The following is a 24,138-nucleotide window of genomic DNA, read 5'->3' as shown; positions in this document are numbered from 1 at the left end:
GAGACAGAGGCCAAGGAAGCTAAGGCCGAGCTCTTGAAGTGGGAGAAATCCTTGGATGTTCCAGAGATCAAGGGTAAAGCCGAAGTGGGGAGAGGCAGTGAAGAGGCAGAAGACCCTGAAACTGAGGCACCATCTGAGGAAACCACTGCTGAAAAAGAAGCGAGCGGGGGCAAGCCAGCTCTGCTGACGGAGCTTCGCAAAGACAAGAAGAAAAGACCTAAGTGTCTGCAAGAGCCAGCGAAGTCAAACAGAGAATCTGTCGTTTGCATAAAAATGTATTCTGAAGGGAGTTCCAGAAGCCGAGATCGAAATTCTAAGAGTAAAGAAAAAAGAAATGTACGATCTGCTGTTAAAAAAAAAAGAGACAAAAAGAGGCAAGTCATAAGAAGCGTGCTCGGCTGAAGCAGCAGTGTAAGTCAAAGAGAGAGAAAGATAAAACAATAAAAAGAGAGGGTCTGCCTGTCACATGGACATGGGAACATTGTAGACAATGTCTCTTGGGCAAGATGTCAGTGTGGGTAACAAACCAAGCACTGATGGCATGGGTCTGGCAAAATAAAGGGAAGCCTCTGACGCTGACCACATCTTCCAGGGGGAAGGTTGAGCCAGGCGATGGCAAGAAAATGCGGATGCCCTGTCACGAGCATCCAGTTGGTACATGTGTTCACCCCCACAGGTTTGAACAGAGGGGGGGGGGGGGGATATGTGTCAATGTGAACATTGAGGTGTTGTTTCCCCAGGTTCCAGTCCGGGACTTAGGGCATGCTCATGTCCAGGGATCCTATTTAATCCTGCTACTGGATCCTGGGTGTGTCTCACTCTGGAGAGTGTGCAGACAGAGGCCTGGTGAGGCTCTGTCAGTGTGGTCTCAGCTAGGAAAGGTTGAGGGGCCACGAGGTTATGCAATAGCCTGGACTTTGGGGGACTCAGCGACACCCGGGAACAAGCATTGAAAGGTCAGAGTTAGGAGGACTGCTAGACCACAACCCCCTCCAAAGGTACTGCATTTGTTACAGCCTGAGGGCTGGTGGACTGTATGTCTGGGATAAGCCGCACCTGGTTCCATGTGGGAACGCTATCGTATAGCCGAGTTAGGGATACGATGTTTATTATGTTTAGGTAGAGCCCAGACGGGCAGGCTTTTGTTTTATGCCATGTTGTGTATGAAGAGTGTAAAATAAATTGCACTGTTTGGACCTGAAACCCAGTGGTTATGAAGATCATTGTGAGAATGACCCCCGAATAAGAGGCGATCCCTTACACCCAGTTGCAAGCCACTGTGTGTCTGGCCCACAGACTGTACTGTGGCCACTGGCTAGCCCACCACTCATACCGTTACAGGGTGTCACTCACTCACAAATGCCTTGCAGATAAAAAAAAATTAATTTAATATTTTTCTGTGATATAATCCCAGTTGCAAGCCAGTGTGTGTCTGGCCCACAGACTGTACTATGCCCACTGCCCACCACTTATATAGGGTGGCACAGTACCTTAAACGCATAGTACCACTTATCTAAAAAAAAATGACAGGCAGAGGCAGGCCACCCCGCAGGGGCCGTCGTGGTCGTGGTGCTGTGATTTCCACTGGCCCTGGAATAATGCCCAGTGTTCAGAGGCCACGTACCCTGAACCCAAAAAATTCGGAGAAAATAGTTGACTGGCTTACACAGGACACCCAATCTTCAACAGCTTACGCTAAGAACCTTGACGCACCATCCTCCTCCAGCTCAGCTTTGGTCACCTGCTCTCAAGTTACCACTCTCCCGCCGCCACCACCACCTCTACCACCACAGCCGCTTCAATGGATCCCTCAGAGGAGTTATTTACACATCAGTTGGATGAAATTAGTGATGATCAACGCATGCTGTTGCCACCACCAGAATGCCGTTATTGCAAAGCTCAGCAGTGTGGCATTTTTTTTGTGTGTCTGCCTCTGATAACAGCAATGTCATTTGCAACCTGTGCCAAAAGAAACTGAGTCGTGGGAAGTCCAACACCCACCTCGGTACAACTGCTTTGCGAAGGCACATGATCGCACATCACAAACGCCTATGGAATCAACAAATGAGTACAAGCAGCACACAAACTCAAAGCCACCATCCTCCTCCTGGTCCAGCATCTTCAGCCACGTCAACCACTGCTGTCCTCCTTGCCCCCTCTCAACCACCCGCCTCTCACCTTCAGCAGTTCCATCTCATCTGCCCACAGTCAGGTGTCTGTCAAGAAAATGTTTGAGCGTAAGAAGCCAATGTCAGAGTCACCCCCTTGCCCGGCGTCTGACAGCTGGCTTGTCGGAACTCTTAGCCCACCAGCTTTTACCATACCAGCTGGTGGAGTCTGAGGCCTTCAAAAAGTTTGTCGCTATTGGGACACCACAGTGGAAGGTACCCGGACAATTTTTTTTTTCAAAAAAGGCAATCCCAAACCTCTACTCAGTGATTGAAAAGGAAGTCATGGCATCTCTGGCATACAGTGTTGGGGCAAGGGTCCATCTGACCACTGATACCTGGTCTGCAAAGCAAAGTCAGGGCAGGTATATCGCTTACACTGCTGTAATGACCGACGACACGCACAGGGAGGAAAACAGGGAAAGCCCTGCCCAAGGGAGAGGGAAAGGTGGTGACCCCTAACTCACCTTGCGGCTGGCACCTGACTGCCCTGACGTCCCTAGACGGGTTCCTCACCCGTGCGGCGATCGCGTGCCTAAACCCTGGCTTTCCCTAATATGAGCCCTGGATAGTGAACAGGCCGGTGGGATCGCTAGTCCACACCACTATCACTAAAAGGGAAACACCAGGGAGAGGACAGACAAAACATACAAACACATACACCCAGGTGGGCGACCACAATAAACCAAAAAGGTCCAACAGGGATCTGGAGGGTAGCGTACTGGACCAACTACCAGCGAACGCAGCAACACAGCTCCAGAAGGTCAGAATAGATGTCCAGGCAGGAAGCTCTATCTCTGGCAACCAGAGAAGTGTGAGAGAGAAATATAAGGAGGTCTGGGAGTGCTGGACAAGGAACAGCTGAGGAGAAGGAGCTACGGATCCCTGAGTGAGCCAAAAGGGTTTGCTAAGCAAACCCAGAAAGCTACCATAAGGAAAACAGCCCTATCTTAAATAGAGCGTGCAGCCAACCGCTGCGACTTCCTGACCCCGGGTATAACGGAGTCAGGCGTGGTCCTCGACACCCTCGTGACAACTGCGCATTGGGTCAACCTGCTGACGGCTGCCAAGCATGGAATGCGTGGCTCTGCAGCGGAGTTGTTGACACCGCCACGACTTGCAGGCAGGCCTACTGCCACCTCCTCTACTCCTTCTACTCCATCCTCTTCGATAACCTCCTCGGCTGAGTCCTCTTCTGCTTCGGCGTCTGGCTGCACATCAACTGAATCCCCCCAGCTCCCCAGGGGCTATTCCACATCCAGGATACGACAGTGTCACGCTGTCTTGGGGTTGACTTGCCTGAAAGCAGAGAGCCACACCGGACCAGCACTCCTGAACGCACAGGTGGATCAGTGGCTGACCCCGTACCAACTGGAGATCGGCAAAGTGGTGTGTGACAATGGAAGCAATTTGTTGGCGGCATTGAATTTGGGCAAGTTGTCATATGTGCCGTGCATGGCACATGTGTTGAATCTCATCGTACAACGCTTTGTGTCTAAGTACCCAGGCTTACAGGACGTCCTCAAGCAGGCCAGGAAGGTGTGTGGCCATTTCAGGCGTTCCTACACGGCCATGGCGCACTTTTCAGACATTCAGCGCCGAAACAACAAGCCAGTGAGGCGCTTGATTTGCGACAGCCCGACACGTTGGAATTCAACACTCCTAATGTTCGACCGCCTAGTCCAACAAGAAAAAGACGTCAACGAGTATTTGTATGACCGGGGTGCTAGGACAGCCTCTTCGGAGCTGGGAATTTTTTTTGCCACGTTACTGGACGCTCATGCGCAATGCCTGTAGGCTCATGTGTCCTTTTGAGGAGGTGACAAACCTAGTCAGTCGCACCGAAGGCACCATCAGCGACCTCATCCCATTTGTTTTCTTTCTGGAGCGTGCCCTGCGAAGAGTGCTGGATCAGGCTGTAGATGAGCGTGAAGAGGAAGAGTTGTGGTCACCATCACCACCAGAAACAGCCTCGTCATCATCGCTTGCCGGACCTGCGGCAATGCTGCAAGAGGAGTATGAGGATGAGGAGTCAGAGGAGGAATGTGGCTTTGAGGAGGAGGAAGACCAACCACAGCAGGCATCCCAGGGTGCTCGCTGTTGTCACCTATCTGGGACCCGTGGTGTTGTACGTGGCGGGGGGGGAAGAACAGACCGTCAATGACATCAGTGAGGACGAGGAACGGGAAAGGAGTAGCTCGGCATCCAACCTTGTGCAAATGGGGTCTTTCATGCTGTCATGTCTGTTGAGGGACCCTCGTATAAAAAGGATGAAGGAGAACGACCTGTACTGGGTGGCCACGCTACTAGACCCCCGGTATAAGCAGAAAGTGGCGGAAATGTTACCAAATTACCGAAAGTCAGAAAGGATGCAGCAGTTCAAAATCAAACAAAAAAATATGCTTTACACAGCTTATAAGGGGGATGTCACAGCACAACGGGAATCTAACTGGGGAAGAGGTGAAAGTAATCCTCCTCCTACCACGACCACGGCGGTAAGGACAGGACGCTTTACAGATGTGTTGCTGATGGAGGACATGCAGAGCTTTTCAGTCCTACACATCGCCACAGCCCTTCGGGATCCAACCTTAGAGAACGACTCGACCGACAGGTAGCAGACTACCTCGCCTTAACTGCAGATATCCACACTCTGAGGAGCGATGAACCCCTTGACTACTGGGTGTGCAGGCTTGACCTGTGGCCTGAGCTATCCCAGTTTGCGATAGAACTTCTGGCCTGCCCCGCTTCAAGTGTCCTGTCAGAAAGGACCTTCAGTGCAGCAGGAGGCATTGTCACTGACAAAAGAAGTCGCCTCGGTCAAAAAAGTGTTGATTACCTCACCTTCATTAAGATGAATGAGGCATGGATCCCGAAGGGACTGACAGTGGGGGATACGCTTGACTAACAAAAAGCCTGATGACATGCCTTGGCCTCAAAATGGTCCCCACGCTGCTGTATTTAATGTCTGCATACCGGATGACTTTCGTGAATTCTCCGCCACCAACTAGGGTTCAAGCCACAATGTTTTAGTCACCTTTCTGCCTTGAAAACATCAATTTTTCTGGCCACTGCTACAACAGCGGCTGCAACAATACCATTATTTTTCAGGCATGTGTACATGCCAAATTTTTCTGGCCTCTGGTGCTGCACTGTGGCTGCAAAAACAAAACAAAAAAAAAGCCACATACAAGTGTCAATTCCCCTTCGTGATCGTTACCTTGTTGTGGTGAAGGGGCTTGCGTATCACAATGAAGCGATCATCACCTCTGAGTGTGTTGGCAATGTTGCCACACCCCAGATGATAAGGCCGTTGCTTCATTATGATCAGACCAAAAGCGATCGGCTGGATAATTTTTCATAGAAAAAAAATTATTTTCTTTTTTTTCTTTTTTTAAAGTTGTATGGGTTTTTAATACATAAAATAAAAAAATCATAATAAAGTCTCTTAATAGTTTATTAGAAATAATGCAGACAATTTAAAAAATTCCCATCAATTCCAATACAAAGCAAGTACAAAGCTCAGAACTAAATTATTGCAGGATGTCGTAATGGTTCGTTAATTCGACAATGGTTAATCAATTCTACACACGTCCCCGGATAGGGGACGTAACAGGGATTAAACTGATAGGAATAGTACTAGTTAAGACACCGCTCATATAAGGTGTCACAGCACATTGCTCCGTGCACGCGCAGTGTCCCAACTTGGGAGTAAGAGGACCGACCAAGCTGCCGGTTCCTAAAATCAATTCATTTTGGTGTATCAGAGTTTGGTCACTGTGAAGGCAGTCGAAGGTATCCGGCCTAAATTTTTTTTTTACAAAAGGCAATCCCTGATATGGGACGTAACAGGGATTAAACTGATGAGAATAGTACTACAGAAAATACCACTCATATCGGGTGTGAGAGTAAATTGCACGGCGCAGACTCAGTGACCGTGGCGTGGATTCAAACAAAGGTGAGGGAGCCAGCGTTTTTTTAACAATCTCCCCGTTCGAAAAATCAATTTAATAAATGGACCCCAGATTGGGGACGTAACAGGGATTGAACTGATGAGAAGAGAGAACTACAGAAAATACCACTCATATCGGGTGTGAGAGTAAATTGCACGGCGCAGACGCAGTGACCGTGGCGTGGATTCAAACAAAGGTGAGGGAGCCAGCGTTTTTTTAACAATCTCCCCGTTCGAAAAATCAATTTAATAAATGGACCCCAGATTGGGGACGTAACAGGGATTGAACTGATGAGAAGAGAGAACTACAGAAAATACCACTCATATCGGGTGTGAGAGTAAATTGCACGGCGCAGACGCAGTGACCGTAGATTCCTCCAGCGTTTTTTTAACCATCTCCCCATTCGAAAAATCTATTCAATTCACCTTTCGGGGACCCTTGGTGTTGTACGTGGCTGGGTGGAGGAAGAAACCTTCAATGACATCAACGGGACATGGCTAGCTTGGTATACAACCTTGTGCAAATGGGGAGTTTGCTGTTGTTTGCGGTGCATTAAAAGGGGAGTTTGGTCTGTCAATGTCTGTGAAGCAGGCGTAACCCTTACACTACCTGATCGATACAACATCATACCTGATCGTATACACACACTGGATGTTTTAAGCCACGTTGTTCAAAATATTTTAGGATTGTTAGGTGATTTATGCCCTTTATGGATTAAAATCCAACTCTGCGTCAACTATGTCATTTTCAATGGGAGTTTTGCCATGGATCCCCCTCCGGCATGCCACAGTCCAGGTGTTAGTCCCCTTGAAACAACTTTTCCATCACTACTGTGGCTAGAAAGAGTCCCTGTGGGTTTTAAAATTCGCCTGCCTATTGAAGTCTATAGCGGTTTGTCCGTTTGCGAACATTTGCAGAAATTCGCGTTCGCCGAACGGAAAATTTTATGTTCGCAACATCTCTATCAGGCATTTGAAATACAGCCATTTGAATTACAGCCATTTTGGGCAAAGAAATATTTACTTCAGGCCATGTGAGATACACCCTCTACATACAGGGGTTTGATTCAGGCATTTAAAATACAGCCATTTTGTGCAAAAAAATCTTTTATTGAGGCCTAGTCTGGTTCAGGCCGTGTGAGATACACCCTTTACATACTGTCGTTCTATTCTACTATTAATTTAACCCCTTCCTCAGGTGCGAGTAGGCGACAGAACCTGCAGCGGTATTTGGTCGGGCCTAATGCTGCTCTACGAATGGTGAGGCCTGAACAAGTACAGGCACGGGGCGGACATACCGCCTGTGCAGCTGGTTCAGCTGCACAGGGGCCCAGCGTGCGAGGGGGCCCATGCAGCTTGGACTGGTCCACTGGTGAGTGGGGCCCCCTTCCTGAACTTTAGACTGAAAGATAATGTGCTGCTCAGGGGCTGACAGGTTTTAGTGTAATCAGCACTCCTGGTCAGTAAGGCTGTGTCCACAGGGTCTGATTTTTACAAAATCGCGGCAAAAAAACACTGCATTTTTACGCGATTTTCTTGAAAATAAGACCTTGTGGACCCAACCTTACTGACCAGGAGAGCTTATTGGTCTAAAAACTGTCACTCAAAAGCACTGACAGTCTCTCCTCCAATGGGCCAGCACTGCTAATCAGTGAGGAAGGAAGGACCCACTGCTGCTGTGTGGAGACGGAGCCCTGCTGCAAGAAGGGGGAGGAGCCTGAGCCTGCTACTGAGAGGGGAGGAGCCTGACTGAGGACACGAGAAACAGCAATACAACGAGGAGGTGAGGAAGGGATCTGTATGTAATGTAGTGTAAAATAGTTCCTGCATGTATGACAGTGTGTGTATGTGACAGTGCCTGCATGTGTACAAGTGTGTATGTGAGTGTGCCTGCATGTGTGAGGATGTATGATTGTGTGTATGTGACAGTGCTTGCATGTGTACAAGTGTCTATGTGAGTGTGCCTGCATGTGTGAGGATGTATGATTGTGTGTATGTGACAGTACCTGCATGTGTACAAGTGTCTATGTGAGTGTGCCTGCATGTGTGAGGATGTATGATTGTGTGTATGTGACAGGCATGTGTACAAGTGTCTATGTGACGGTGCCTGCATGTGTGAGGATGTGTGAAAAAGATCGGTTGCATGTATGAAAGTCCAGTATGTGTGTTAGGGCTCATTCAGATGGCCGTATGAAGAAGTCTGCATCTCTTCTGCAATTTTGCAGAATGGGTGTGGATCCAATAATTTCAACGGGTATGCAGAAGATGTGTGCGTCACATCGTGTGTTCACATCCATGTCCTTTCCATAGCCCCGGAAAAACGATACATGTCCTATTCTTGTCTGCAATTGCAGACAAGAATAGGCATTTTCTATCATAGGATGCACATGGCCAGTCTCCGTGTTTTGTGGATCCGCAATTTGCGGACTGTAAAGCACAGCAGTCAAAATGGGCCCTTAGGCTGGCACCACAAGGTGGCTGTGGCTGCAACACACATTGTGCAGGCAAAGATTGCAGCGATACTACGATACATCACAACTAGTAAAAGTAAATGTGGTCTTGACCGGACGGTCACAAAAAAATACAACCTGCTGAATTTCTTGCAACTTCAAGTTCACAATGCGACCCCGTTCATTTTAACTCAATGCATTGCAGCATTGTGTCTGCTGTGATCCTTGGTTGCACGACACATTGTTGGCCAAAAGCACTGTGTAGCCTTAAAGGGGTCACTGTATCTATTGTATATATTTACGTCTGTATGTGTGGTTTGGGGAGGGGGGCCAGGCACATTCTTTTCACAGGGGGCCTCTGCTGTCTGTGTCCGCCCCTGTACAGACGATAGTACAGTCGTGGCCAAAAGTTTTGAGAATTACATAAATATTGGAAATTGGAAAAGTTGCTGCTTAAGTTTTTATAATAGCAATTTGCATATACTCCAGAATGTTATGAAGAGTGATCAGATGAATTGCATAGTCCTTCTTTGCAATGAAAAGTAACTTAATCCCAAAACAAACTTTCCACTGCATTTCATTGCTGTCATTAAAGGACCTGCTGAGATCATTTCAGTAATCGTCTTGTTAACTTAGGTGAGAATGTTGACGAGCACAAGGCTGGAGATCATTATGTAAGGCTGATTGGGTTAAAATGGCAGACTTGACATGTTAAAAGCAGGGTGATGCTTGAAATCATTGTTCTTCCATTGTTAACCATGGTGACCTGCAAAGAAACGCGTGCAGCCATCATTGCGTTGCATAAAATTGGCTTCACAGGCAAGGATATTGTGGCTACTAAGATTGCACCTCAATCAACAATTTATATGATCATCAAAAACTTCAAGGAAAGAGGTTCAATTCTTGTTAAGAAGGCTTCAGGGCGTCCAAGAAAGTCCAGCAAGCCCCAGGATCGTCTCCTAAAGAGGATTCAGCTGCGGGATCGGAGTGCCACCAGTGCAGAGCTTGCTCAGGAATGGCAGCAGGCAGGTGTGAGCGCATCTGCACGCACAGTGAGGCGAAGACTTTTGGAAGATGGCCTGGTGTCAAGGAGGGCAGCAAAGAAGCCACTTCTCTCCAAAAAAAACATCAGGGACAGATTGATCTTCTGCAGAAAGTTTGGTGAATGGACTGCTGAGGACTGGGGCAAAGTCATATTTTCCGATGAAGCCTCTTTCCGATTGTTTGGGGCATCTGGAAAAATGCTTGTCTGGAGAAGAAAAGGTGAGCGCTACCATCAGTCCTGTGTCATGCCAACAGTAAAGCATCCTGAGACCATTCATGTGTGGGGTTGCTTCTCATCCAAGGGAGTGGGCTCACTCACACATTTGCCCAAAAACACAGCCATGAATAAAGAATGGTTCCAAAACACCCTCCAACAGCAACTTCTTCCAACAATCCAACAACAGTTTGGTGAAGAACAATGCATTTTCCAGCACGATGGAGCACCGTGCCATAAGGCAAAAGTGATAACTAAGTGGCTCGGGGACCAAAACATTGATATTTTGGATCCATGGCCTGGAAACTCCCCAGATCTTAATCCCATTGAGAACTTGTGGTCAATCCTCAAGAGGCGGGTGTACAAACAAAAGCCCACTAATTCTGACAAACTCCAAGAAGTGATTATGAAAGAATGGGAATTGGCCCAGAAGTTGATTGAGAGCATGCCCAGTCGAATTGCAGAGGTCCTGAAAAAGAAGGGCCAACACTGCAAATACTGACTTTGCATAAATGTCATGTAATTGTCGATAAAAGCCTTTGAAACTTATGAAGTGCGTGTAATTATATTTCACTACATCACAGAAACAACTGAAACAAAGATCTAAAAGCAGTTTAGCAGCAAACTTTGTGAAAACTAATATTTGTGTCATTCTCAAAACTTTTGGCCACGACTGTAGATTGGGTTGCTGACAGTAGATCCAGTTCCTTCACATTGTCTCCCACCCAGTCTCCTGCTGAAAGACCACAGTTGGCACCTGCAGCCGATGTCCATCAGTCTTTCACCTAACCCCCTTGAAAATCAGCCAAGCAGTCTGAGCCCCAAGTCATGCAGCAGTCTCTTCTGCTTTTTGATGACTCTGTTAGCAGGGTTTTCCAGGGCCATCCACCTAGCCCTGCCCCAGAAGTGGAAGAGATTGAGTGCACTGATGCCCAACCACTTATCTTTCAAGATGAGTACATGGGGGGGACCATTGCAGCACGTCTCGGATGATGACGAAACACAGGTGCCAACTGCTGGGGCTTTCGAAAGTGTGCAGACCGACAAGGAAGGCAGGGGTGAAGACTGGGTGGAAGATGATGTGGAGGACGATGAGGTCCTCGACCCCACATGGAATCAAGGTCATGCGAATGACCTATGTAGTTTGGAGGTAGAGGCGGTGGTCGCACAGAGCCACCAGCACAGCAGAAGAGGGAGCAGGGTGCAAAAGCGGAGCGGCCGTCCTCTAGACAGTACGCCTGCTACTGCCCACCGCAGCAAGGGACCGAGCACACCAAAGCCAGCTCCAAGGAGTTCCCTGGAGTGGCAGTTCTTCAGACAATGTGCTGACGACAAGACACGAGTGGTTTGCACGCTGTGCAATCAGAGCCTGAAGCGAGGCATAAACGTTCTCAACCAGAGCACAACCTGCATGACCAGGCATTTAAGTGCAAAGCACGAGCTGCAGTGGATTAGACACCTTTAAAAACCAAGAAAGGTCTCTGGCTCCTCCTGCTTCCTCTTCTGCTGCAGTCGCGGCCTCTTCATCCACCTCTGGAGTGACAGTGCCACCTAGCACCCCGCAAACAGAGGATCTGCCAGCAACACCAACACCTGGGTCACCAAGCATCTCCACAATGTCCCACGGAAGCGTTCAGCTCTCCATATCCCAAACGATGGAGAGGAGGAGGAAGTACCCCCCCTACCCACCCGCAATCCCTAGCCCTGAATGCCAGCATTTCTAAATTACTGGCCTTTGAAATGCTGTCATTCCGTCTGGTGGAGACGGATAGTTATAAAGGCCGTATGGCGGTGGCTGTCCCACAGTACGTCGTGCCCAGCCGCCACTACTTTTCAAGGCGAGCCATCCCTTCCCTTCACAACCAAGTAGGGGACAAAATCAGGTGTGCACTGCGCAACGCCATCTGTGGCAAGGTGCACCTGACTACGGATACGTGGACCAGTAAGCACGGTCAGGGCTGTTATATCTCCATAACAGCACACTGGGTAAATGCAGTGGTGGCTGGGCCTGAGGCGGATAGCAGTTTGGCGCATGTCCTTCCACCACCGAGGATTACAGGGCGCTTCAGTTTGCCTCCTGTTGCTTCCTCCTACTCTGCTTCTTAATCCTCTACCAGCTCCTCATCCGGTCAGCGTAACACCTTCACCACCAACTTCAGCACAGCCAGGGGTAAACGACAGCAGGCAGTTTTAAAACGTATCTGTTTGGGGGACAAAGCCCACACCGCGCAGGAGCTGTGGACGGGCCTTGAACAACAGACCGATGAGTGTGTCTGTGAAGGTTCTCATTTATCCAGGTCATGGTATATCTATAAAGAATAAATCAAGGCAACTGGACTTACTGTAGATTTCTTGAAAACGTTTCACTCGTTCTTCCAACGAGCTTTCTCAATTCTGAGTGACTGTACAAGAATTCTGAGTGACTGTATTTATTCCCAGAGAATTCTTGTACAGTCACTCAGAATTGAGAAAACTCGTTGGAAGAATGAGTGAAACGTTTTCAAGAAATCTACAGTAAGTCCAGTTGCCTTGATTTATTCTTTACAGATAGACCAGCCAGCAAGGTGTTTACGGGAATGGTCAGCTTACAGTCTTCAACATTGAGGCAGTGTACAGGCACACACCCGTTCTTCACAATAGCGAGGGCCTGGGCTACCAGTGGGCGAGTCTGTGTTTTCTCTTGATAAGCGGGCTCAATCAGGACCTCCAGTCCATTCAGTTGTCATCCAGGCCCCACTGGCAGCATCAATATTCGTTCTTGTCAAGGTGGAATCTTCACCAGGGGCCTCCGCGGCACCTTCAAGTCTCCAATGGGCCGATCAAACATGTTACTCTTTTGCAGACTACAGCTCCTCACCATCTGTTGTAAAACCTTTTGGGTCGGCCAGTGTGTGGTGGCCCGTTGCCAATACTTCGGCCCTTCTTTGGCATACAGTTGATAGTCTAGGTCTCTCAGTACATTCATACCTATGGTCACGTCCATTCCTTTCCGGGAAGACTCTCCCGTCATCGGGCTCCATCATATGCCGGAAGTGCCTTTCGAAGAACTCCAGGGGCATAAGGACTCTGACCCTCTATCAACTAGGCAGTGTACCTTCTGGCCTTCCAACTTGGCTTCTATAACGGGGCTGCTGGCATACAGGTCATGTTCCTCACACATAGGGCTTAGCTTCTGGTGTACCACCGCAGTACGCCTAGCTACTACGGCGGTCGGAAGTTTAACGTCGGTTCGGACTTCATCTGTTCTGGGCACTCTCTGGCCATATGGCCGTACTGTCGACAAACCCAATAGAGGGGCTCTCTTTTGACGTCCCCCTGCACTTGAGTTATCCTTGGTGGAGTGGCGTGGGGCGCTGGGGTCATTTCCGGAGGCCGGGGCGATCCTGCCTTCATCTGGGACACTTCCAGCTGGATATCTTTCAATTCTGTCCGCAGGGCCTGGACCACATCCTTTAAGGAATCAGAGTCTTCAGATGCAGACTGACGTCCTGTAACATGGGTGCTACTCACTACTCTCGCCATCACAGGCATGTGCTCTTCCTCTCTTTCCACGGCAGCTAGGTAGACGCTGTAGAATGTCATGTTGGCTGCCGTCCAGGTCATCTCTTGCAGCTTGTCCTGTAAGAACTTGTTGGAGAGCCCCTACTATGAACTGATCACTTAGTAGCCGGTCCACCTCCAGGAAGGCTTCCATGGCCTCTGGGATCCGCCGCTGTATTTCATTGAGCGTCTCCTGTAGGGCATTGGAGTACTGCATCAGGGTCTCACCCTCTCGCTGTGGTCGGTTGAAGAAGTGGCTCCGCAGCTGCACTACTTTAGAACGCCCCCCCTGTGCTCCCTCCAGCAGGGAGAATATTTTCTCTAGGGTGTCCCTCTCAGATTCGGGCCTTACCATAACTGTCCATCTAACTTCACCCTCTAGAGCTCCCAATGCAACCTCTGGCTGCAACTCGGTGGTCATGTTGCACATTCTAACTACGCTCTCCACCCTTTCAGTCCAGTCCTACAACGTCATGTTTTTACCGTCATACTTTGACAGATGACGCAGCAGCGCCACTACAGGGTGTATCCCTTTGGCTGGCCTTGCGCTGGTGCACTCTGAGCTGGGTCCTGATCCGGTGCCACTGGCGCCAGGGGAAGGTCTCTCGCCGCCTTCTCGTTCATAACGGTCGCTGTATCCTGCTGACTACGCCAAGTTGTATGCCGTGTAGCAGGGTCGGCTCCACAGGATACAGCGAAGACACAGTTGAGGAAAGCGACACAGACACCAGATTTTGCAAACAAAAACGTATTTACTGAAACACAGCAATATAACATACAGCTCTAAAATACAGTTAGCATGAAATAACACAACTTTAACTGTTAAGTCCTTGTAATGAATTATTATTATTATTTATTATTAAAGCGCCATTCATTTCATAGCGCTGTACATATGAAAAGGGGTTTACATACATAATACAGACAATTGCACTAATCATAAACAAGGCGAATTACAAACTGGTACAGAAAGAGAGGGGGCCCTGCCCGTGAGGGCTTACAATCTACATGGTATAGGAGAAGGACACAGTAGGTGAGGGTGAAGTTGGTCATGGTGGTATAGAGGCAGCAGGGTCACTGGTTGTAGGCTAGTCTGAAGAGGTGGGTTTTCAGGTTTCTTTTGAAGGATTCCACTGTTGTTGAGTCTGATATGTTGGGGTAGCGAGTTCCAGAGTGTGAGGGATGCACGGGAGAAATCCTGGAGGCGATTATGGGAAGAGGTGATAAGAGGAGAGGAGAGGAGGTCTTGTGAGGATCGGAGAGTGCGTGTGGGGATGTATCTGGAAAGTAGCTCAGAGATGTAGGGAGGGGACAGGTTGTGGACGGCCTTGTATGTATTTATTAGTACTTTGAAGTGAATTCGCTGGGCAATAGGGAGCCAGTGAAGGGATTGGAAGAGGGGAGAGGCAGAGGAGTAATAGGGTAAGAGGTTGATTAGTCGGGCGGCAGAGTTGAGGATAGATCGGAGGGGTGTGAGAGTGCTAGATGGGAGGCCACAGAGGAGAATGTTGCAGTAGTCCAGGCGGGAGATGATGAGGGCATGTACAAGCATTTTCGCAGATCTAAAGTTGAGGAAAGCGTGGATGCGATTGATGTTTTTGAGTTGGAAGCGGCAGGAAAGGGCTTGGATGTGCGGTCGGAAGGAAAGGGCAGAATCCAAGGTCACTCCAAGGCAGCAGACTTGGTTGACCGGGGATAGTGTGCAGCCATTGATCATGATAGATAGGTCTGTTGGGGGGGTTGGGTAAGATGGGGGAAAGATGATGAGTTCTGTTTTATCCATGTTAAGTTTTAGAAAGCGAGAGGCGAAGAACGATGATATGGAAGATAGGCATTGTGGGATTCTGGATAGTAAGGTGGTGATGTCTGGATTGGCTGATGGTAAAGTCCGGACCGTGCAGTGTCAATGATGCACAAATCCAATCAACGGCATTACCGCTGAGGAAGGGGTTTGATCCCTGAAACGCGTCCGGTTTAAGGGAGCAAAGTTTTCCGCTTAAGTCCCTAAGGTGCCGACACTTAAAGGCAGCCCCCTGAACCCTCGCTGATTGGATTTGTGCATCATTGACACTGCACGGTCCGGACTTAAGGACCCAACATACCATCAGCCAATTTGTTCCCCAACGAGCCGTGTGGATCACGTGGTGTGCCGCCGGGTCACGTGGGACGCCGCGTACTAGACCTTGAGACCACACGGGACACCGATGTGAGTCCGAGCGGGGAAGCAAGGACATTTCTCTACCTTTATCCAGCACAGGAAGAGGGGTAACGTACTCTGCCCCACGGGGCTGCACTCACCTACACATTATTATAACGCTATGCACGGCTACTGAGTGCGGTCCAACTCACGGACCAACATCATTCCCTCAGGATATTACAGTTGGACTCTGATTGCCCACCTAGGATCTAGTCCAGATTCTGCACCTGCGGTCATTACATTGTTTTCTTTGCGCCGTATAGGCTTTTTTGCCCAATTGGGTACATTTTATGTATGTATAGCTTTATGCTAGTTTTTATATCAGTTATATATTAAATGTGGTCATTGTCACCTCCTATTGGTGATCCCAGATAATTGAGTGCCCTCCAACTGTTGACATATTTTGCACATTCCTTTCTGGATTCGGGTGGATCCATGGAGTAAGCACCTTGACCTTTTGGAGTGTTTGGGGTGAGCCGCTGTCATTTTGTATACGAATGAATTGCAGTCTACATCACAATAAAGATCCAGCTGAGTGTTACTTGTCTGGAGCGTGTCTCTGCCCAGTCTGACACTATCCAGTTAGTGTTGCCAATGTCAGACTGTGAAGCGACACTTCCTAACTGGTAACACACAGTTGGACTGTTATTTCAGACTGCTAGCAAGTCATTCTTAAGCCCCATGCAGATGTCCGTGGAACACAGTCCGTGAGATACCGGACTGGCATTGCAGGAGCGCACGGCGTCATTGGTTGCTATGACGCCGTGCGCTCCTGCAACTCCAGTCCGGTATCTCACAGACTGTGTTCCACGGACGTCTGCATGGGGCTTTAAACTTGTAGCACGAGTAATAGAGGAACATAGAGAGATATGAAAATACGTCTGAAAATTATTATGTGGGGAGGTAAGTGTAGAGGAGACAAGGCCAGGAACGCAAGATCACCCATAATACCATGCAGCCAGCCAATCCGCAGGTACCTATCCCCCTGTGATGTCACAGCTATGCAGAGACCTATAGAACTGATCCTGTGTGGTCGCTGTCATTTTCCTGTGAGCTGAGCATAGGGAGAGAAGTGACAAGACACTCATGAACTGTGTAGAGTGTAGGAGACTTCTGAACTACAAAACTACAATTTATCGCCATGTACATAACTGTGCAGTGCACCAAGAGTCATAACTAATCCATTCTGTTAGCTGTAGAGTTACTGTGCCGTCAGTATTACAGGTAGGTCTAATTTATCACTGTGTACATAAATGTGCAGTGCACCAATATTCATAGCTAATCCATTCTGTTACTGTCAGAATTACAGGCCACTGTTACTTTTAGGCAGAGTAGCCTGGGTATACCTGATTTATAGTGATTTGTGACAAATTAATTTCTAACATATCAAATTTCTTGTCGAAATTCGGCAAAGCTGCCAAATCGAACTTTTCTAAACTTCGCTCATCTCTAATTATTAATAATAATACTCTTCTATCCATCACCTACTTTATGATAACCGACCAAATAAAAGTTTGCAAAAAGTGGGGAACTAATGGAAGAGAGTATGACTGCAGTTTCAGACTACACCGAGTTTGCTTGTAGTCTGTTACTATGGAAATGTATAGGTCTGCATGAGTGCTGATTGAAAAACCCATTGAATTTTTTCTTTCCCTTCCTTACAATTGGTTCCCTTAGTTTCCTTCTTGTTTCAACACTGTTTACAATTAAAAAGATTATGAAACGTGTCATTTGAAAGAGACGGTAGTAGTAACAGTATGTCCTTATACAGTCCTGATGAAAAGTTTAAGACCACTTAAAAAATTGCAAAAAATCTTATTTTACATTGTTGGATCTTAACAAGGTTCCAAGTAGAGCTTCAACATGCAACAAGAAGAAATGAGAGTGAGACAAAACATTTTTTGAGCATTCAATTAATTGAAAATAACTATTAAACTGAAACCGGCTGTTTTTCAGCTGATCCAAATTTTAGGACCACATGCTTTTAAAAGGCCAAATCTGTGCAAAGATGTGGATTCATTGTCATTTTCTGTCAGGTAGTCACACGTTGTGATGGCAAAGGCAAAAAAACTCTCTCTTTTTGAACGTGGTCGGGTTATAGAACTGCATGTGCAGGGTCTCTCACAGCGCGCCATCACTGCTGAGGTGGGACTCAGAAAGACAGTCATTTGGAATTTCTTAAATGATCCTGAGGGTTATGGAACAAAAAAGTCAAGTGGAAGACTCAAAAAAATTTCATCAGCATTGAGCCAGAGGATCCAATTGGCTGTCCATCAAGACACTGGACGATCCTCGACCCAAATTAAGGCCCTTACTGGTGCTGCCTGCAGCCACATAACCATCAGACGGCATCTGAGACTGAAGGGCTTCAAAAACAAAAAACGTCTTCAAAGACCTCGTCTCCTTGAACGCCACAGAACTGCTCGTTTGGACTTTGCAAGAGAGTACCAAACATGGGACATTCAAAGGTGGAAGAAAGTTTTATTCTCTGATGAGAATTTTTTTTACCTTGATGGTCCTGATGGTTTCCAACGTTACTGGCATGACAAGCAGATCCCACCTGAGATGTTTTCTACGCGCCACAGTGGAGGGGGCGCCATAATGGTCTGGGGTGCTTTTTCCTTCAGTGGAACAATGGAGCTTCAGGAAGTGCAGGGGTGTCAAACGGCCGCTGACTATGTCCAGATGTTGCAGAGAGCATTCCTCATGACTGAGGGCCCTCGTCTGTGTGGTAACGACTGGGTTTTTCAACAGGACAACGCTACAGTACACAATGCCCACAGGACAAGGGACTTCTTCCAGGAGAATAACATCACTCTTTTGGCCCATCCTGCGTGTTCCCCTGATATAAATCCAATTGAGAACCTTTGGGGATGGATGGCAAGGGAAGTTTACAAAAATGGACAACAGTTCCAGACAGTAGATGGCCTTCGTGCGGCCGTCTTCACCACTTGGAGAAATATTCCCACTCACCTCATGGAAACGCTTGCATCAAGCATGCCGAAACGAATTTTTGAAGTGATAAACAATAACTGCGGAGCTACTCATTACCTGGATTTCTGTTTTGGGGGGGTTTAGTTTTTTTTTGGAGGTGTGGTCCTAAACTTTTAATCAGCTGAAAAACAGCCTGTTTCAGTTTATTTGTTGTTTTCATTAAATTTAATGCTCAAAAAATGTATTGTCTCACTCTCATTTCTTCTTATTGCATGTTAAAGCTCTACTTGGAACCTTGTTAAGATCCAGCCATGCTAAATATGATTTTTTGACATTTTTCAAGTGGTCTTAAACTTTTCATCAGGACTGTAATATTAAAGCCTGAGCTCTGCATGAGCTGTGGGTTTACAAAAGGACAGACATTTCTCATTCCAAAGACTAATATAATGTCTAGATTGAAACAGATAGACTAAAACACTGGGCGCTCTTACTTATTAACTGCATTTTTTACTATTAGCCAGGGGTTGTTCTGTGGATCTTGACCCATCATTAGCAAGAACTGATTCTGTCTACTTGATGCCCATAGTAAAGAAGCCAGAGTAGAATCTCTTTGTAAGGAGCTGCTTATAAATTCTGATAGTAAATCTCATTATTATTTCATTTTGTTTGCTTACTTCTATTACAAACACAGGGTCAGAAGTGTAGTACATAGCAATAACAAAATACATTATTGCCATGGCGGAATAACCTACAGTATATACTCTCACTGACAAAATAAATAACACACCAAAAATCAAATTAAAATGTTCTATGTGTGAATGTAATGATGATGTATGGAAGTGATTTCAGTATTAATTTGCTAGGATATGCTTATTGGGAAAACTGTAAGATCGCCTCTAGCCTGGATACAAGAAGAGGTACTGTTGGACATGGAGACATACAGATTCTGTATTGTATCCTGCAGCGCATTTACCTACAGATGTTCCAGCTGGGCCTATAGTTTCTGCACACTCACAGGTTGCCGAAGGTGTTGTCCTAGCTGGCCCCATAAATGCTCGATTGGCGATGAATCTGGAGACGGGCAGGCAAAGGAAGTATTGCAGTATGCGGAGACATTCCTGGGAAACCCTTGCCATGTGCGGGCGAGCGTTATTCTGCTGAAAAATACCTACCATGGCAACACATGTGGCCGCAGAATGTCCTGCACATGTCACTGAACTGTTAAGAGTCCCTCGTATCATGAATAGTGGTGACTTACTGACATATGCAATGGCTCCCCAGATCATTACACCAGCAGTTGGGGCAGTGTGTCGCCCCATAGCAAAGGCAGGATTGAAGCACTTTCCATGAGGCCCCCATATTCAAACCCGACTGTTGTGGGATCCCAAACAGAACCTGGATTAGTCACTAAAGACAATATGTTTCCAGTCCGTAGAAGTCCGGGTTTCTCATACATGACACCACTGCAAATGAAGGCAACGGCGGCCATCTGTCAATCTGGGTGAGTTATTTTTTTTGTCAGTGAGTGCATTAAACAGGACCATATCACATACTGTAAACCCTAATCCTTACCCAAGGATTCAAAATAGCAAAATTATTAAACCTCCATACAATAGCCCTGAATATAGCAAATATTATTGAATAAAAATCAATAAGCACCAGGATTATCAAACAGCATTCTCTTTATTAACTCCTTAGTGACCACCAATGTGCCTTTTTACGATGGTGACTAAGCGGCCTTAGGCCCCTTGCAGACGAGCGTGTGCGGATTAGGTCCGGATGCGTTGCGAATGCGTTCAGTGAAAAATGCGCAAGTTTGCAAACAAAGTCATTTAGTTTTGTCTGTGATCGCGTTCAGTTGTTCAGTTTTTATCGCGCGGGTGCTATGCGATTTAATGCGTGATAAAAAACTGAATGTAAACAAACAACATCTCTTAGCAACCATTCGTAAAAAACTCATCACATCCGCATTTGCTTGCGGATGCGAAGCTATTTTCACGCACCTCCATTCACTTCTATGGGGCCAGCGTTGCGTGAAAGTCGCAGAATATAGAACATGGTGCAATTTTCAAGCAAAGCACAAGTAATGCGTGAAAACCAAAGCACATGTACACAGCCCCATTGAAATGAATGGGTCTTGATTCCATGCGGGGCAATATGTTCGCATCACGCATTGCACCCGCGGTGAATACTTGCTCGTGTGAAAGGGGCCTTAGGCTACGCTTCTGACTTTTTACTTTTCCTGTGCAGCAGAGAGCAGGGGCTTGGCTCTCACATAAGTGGTGATGATCTGGGTCATATAACCCCTTAGATGCCGCAGTCAGTAGCATTAGTGGCATCTAAATGTTTAAGAGGGAGGCAGCTCCCTATGTCTCCCATTGGCACCCTGCAAATGACATTGTGGGATGTTGATGTAATTGCATGGCAGCCTAGGACCTAATAAAGGCCCCAGGCTTGCCTGCAGTGTATCCCTACTAGGCTGCACCTCTCTGCCGCTGCCTGCTGGTGACCATCAGTATAGCACTGACAGTGTAATAAGCTCTGCATAAGCTCTGCAGCGAGCAGGTAAACAGTGAAGAGAAGGCAGCAATGCAAGTTGCGGTTTGTATCCGTTGGATTCCTAGCATTGTTTACCGGCACAGACTGCTAAAATTCACACTGGAATGGTGGATATAGCCTAACTCCGTAAAACGAAAAATTTAAAAGTTATGGTTCTTGGGATGCAGCAATGCAAAAACTATTTTTAAAAGGTTATATTGTCCAAAAGTACTATAAAAAAATTATAATCTTACAAAAAACAAGCCTTCATATGCATCGATGGAAAGACAAAAAAGTTACAGTTCTTGGAATGCAATGATGTAAAAATATAAAAAAACAGACCAGTCTCTAAGGGGTTAAACATACACAGCAGAAACAACATAATTAAAAATGGTCATTAGAAAAAACAGCATGACAATGCTGAGTGTTGCGCATAAGATTGTGTAATATACTCACCCCACCTCGCTCCTTTGGTACCTGCAGTCAGATACTGGTACTGTGAGTATTGCTATGGGGCTGGTGGGGAGGTCAGGTGGTGTGTGCAATGCAGGCACAGCTCGCAGCCAATTAGCTTGGCCTTCTCAGCCGATTTTTCCCTGCTTGCTGCATTTTCTCTGCTTGTGAAATTCCTGGTTCTGCTTCCTGACTAACTCTTGACTACGCTCTGAAACTGACCAATGGACAACACATCTGGCAACAGTAGTGCTTCTGGTTTTGAATCTCTGGTAGCTCTTGACTATGCTCCTGACCAGACCCCTGAAGTATAGATGTAGCCACTGACAGGCTTAACATGTCTTTACGATAAGAGCAGTGAGACTATGGAACTCTCTGCCTGAGGAGGTGGTGATGGAGAACTCACTAAAAGACCTCAAGAGGGGCCTGGATGTATTTCTGGAGTGTAATAATATTACAGGCTATAGCTACTAGAGATGGGTCATTGATCTAGGGAGTTATTCTGATTGCCTGATTGGAGTCAGGAAGGAATATTTTATTCCCCTTAAGTGGCGAAAATTGGCTTCTACCTTACAGTTTTTTTTTGCCTTCCTCTGGATCAACTAGCAGGATGACAGGCCGAACTGGATGGACAAATGTCTTTTTTCGGCCTTATGTACTATGTTACTATGTTAGTAATGCAACAAAAACACATTATAGTAATAAAACAAAATTGCTTTAAAGGGGTTACATACCCTTATTTTCAACCAGGCAGCACCCCTGATGTTGGAATTGGAGCATCTCATGCTCCGATGCGCTCCCTTGCCCTGCACTAGATCGCGCAGGGCACGGGTTCTTTTTACTGGCTAGACGTTTTACTGGCTAGACGTTTTACTGGCTAGGGCAGCGCTAAAGCCCACCCATCAGTGCCGGTGACGTCACTGGGCTTCCTGGCAGCCCCATGGAGAGCCCGATACGTCACCGGAACTCTTGAAAATGCCTTTGCCCTGCGCGATTTAGCACAGGGCAAAGGAGAGCATCAGAGTATAAACTGCTCCGATGCTCAAGTTAGGGGGGCTGCCTGGGTGAGAATGGAGGTATCTCCGGGTTCAGCTCTAAACCCAGACAACCCCTTTAAAGTGACCATCCTGGCGTAGCTGGTGTCACAATAATGGTGGCTACATCTGTAAGCAAGTACAGCTAAATTACACATATAATGGATCGTACTATAGGTGGGTTGGGAGCTGTGTTTGCATTCAATTTTTTTGCTCTGTGTACATACTGTATGTGCTACGAATCCAGAAAAATATAATTTTTATATACTATATACAGGTGAAACTCGAAAAATTTGAATATTGTGCAAAAGTTCATTTATTTCAGTAATCCAACTTAAAAGGTGAAACTAATATACACTCACCTAAAGAATTATTAGGAACACCATACTAATACGGTGTTGGACCCCCTTTTGCCTTCAGAACTGCCTTAATTCTACGTGGCATTGATTCAACAAGGTGCTGATAGCATTCTTTAGAAATGTTGGCCCATATTGATAGGATAGCATCTTGCAGTTGATGGAGATTTGAGAGATGCACATCCAGGGCACGAAGCTCCCGTTCCACCACATCCCAAAGATGCTCTATTGGGTTGAGATCTGGTGACTGTGGGGGCCATTTTAGTACAGTGAACTCATTGTCATGTTCAAGAAACCAATTTGAAATGATTCGAGCTTTGTGACATGGTGCTTTATCCTGCTGGAAGTAGCCATCAGAGGATGGATACATGTTCTCATTCTGTTTACGCCAAATTCGGACTCTACCATTTGAATGTCTCAACAGAAATCGAGACTCATCAGACCAGGCAACATTTTTCCAGTCTTCAACAGTCGAATTTTGGTGAGCTCGTGCAAATTGTAGCCTCTTTTTCCTATTTGTAGTGGAGATGAGTGGTACCCGGTGGGGTCTTCTGCTGTTGTAGCCCATCCGCCTCAAGGTTGTGCGTGTTGTGGCTTCACAAATGCTTTGCTGCATACCTCGGTTGTAACGAGTGGTTATTTCAGTCAACGTTGCTCTTCTATCAGCTTGAATCAGTCGGCCCATTCTCCTCTGACCTCTAGCATCCACAAGGCATTTTTGCCCACAGGACTGCTGCATACTGGATGTTTTTCCCTTTTCACACCATTTTTTGTAAACCCTAGAAATGGTTGTGCGTGAAAATCCCAGTAACTGAGCAGATTGTGAAATACTCAGACCGGCCCGTCTGGCACCAACAACCATGCCATGCTCAAAATTGCTTAAATCACCTTTCTTTCCCATTCTGACATTCAGTTTGGCGTTCAGGAGATTGTCTTGACCAGGATAACACCCCCAAATGCATTGAAGCAACTACCATGTGATTGGTTGACTAGATAATTGCATTAATGAGAAATAGAACAGGTGTTCCTAATAATTCTTTAGGTGAGTGTATGAGATAGACTCTTTACATGCAAAGCGAGATATTTCAAGCCTTTATTTGTTATAATTTGGATAATTATGGCTTACAGCTTATAAAAACCCCAAATTCACAATCTCAGAATATTAGAATATTGTGAAAAGGTTCAATATTCTAGGCTCAAAGACACTCTAGTCAGCTAATTAATCCATAACACCTGCAAAGGGTTCCTGAGCCTTTAAATTGTT

General features: G+C 46.7%; 1 long non-coding RNA gene across 1 annotated transcript in view; it reads left to right on the top strand.

Annotated features, from left to right (window-relative positions):
• The first annotated feature begins 22,561 nt into the window (after positions 1 to 22,561).
• Positions 22,562 to 24,138, top strand: part of LOC120999925 — a 31,240-nt gene continuing 29,663 nt past the window's right edge. The window contains exon 1 of the long non-coding RNA XR_005778684.1: positions 22,562 to 22,602. This is a non-coding gene — a long non-coding RNA (uncharacterized LOC120999925). The remainder of the gene's footprint in view (positions 22,603 to 24,138) is intronic.

Source organism: Bufo bufo, chromosome 4, assembly GCF_905171765.1.
Source record: "Bufo bufo chromosome 4, aBufBuf1.1, whole genome shotgun sequence".
Lineage (NCBI taxonomy): Eukaryota > Metazoa > Chordata > Amphibia > Anura > Bufonidae > Bufo > Bufo bufo.
This window is presented reverse-complemented; position numbering and strand designations above follow the sequence as displayed.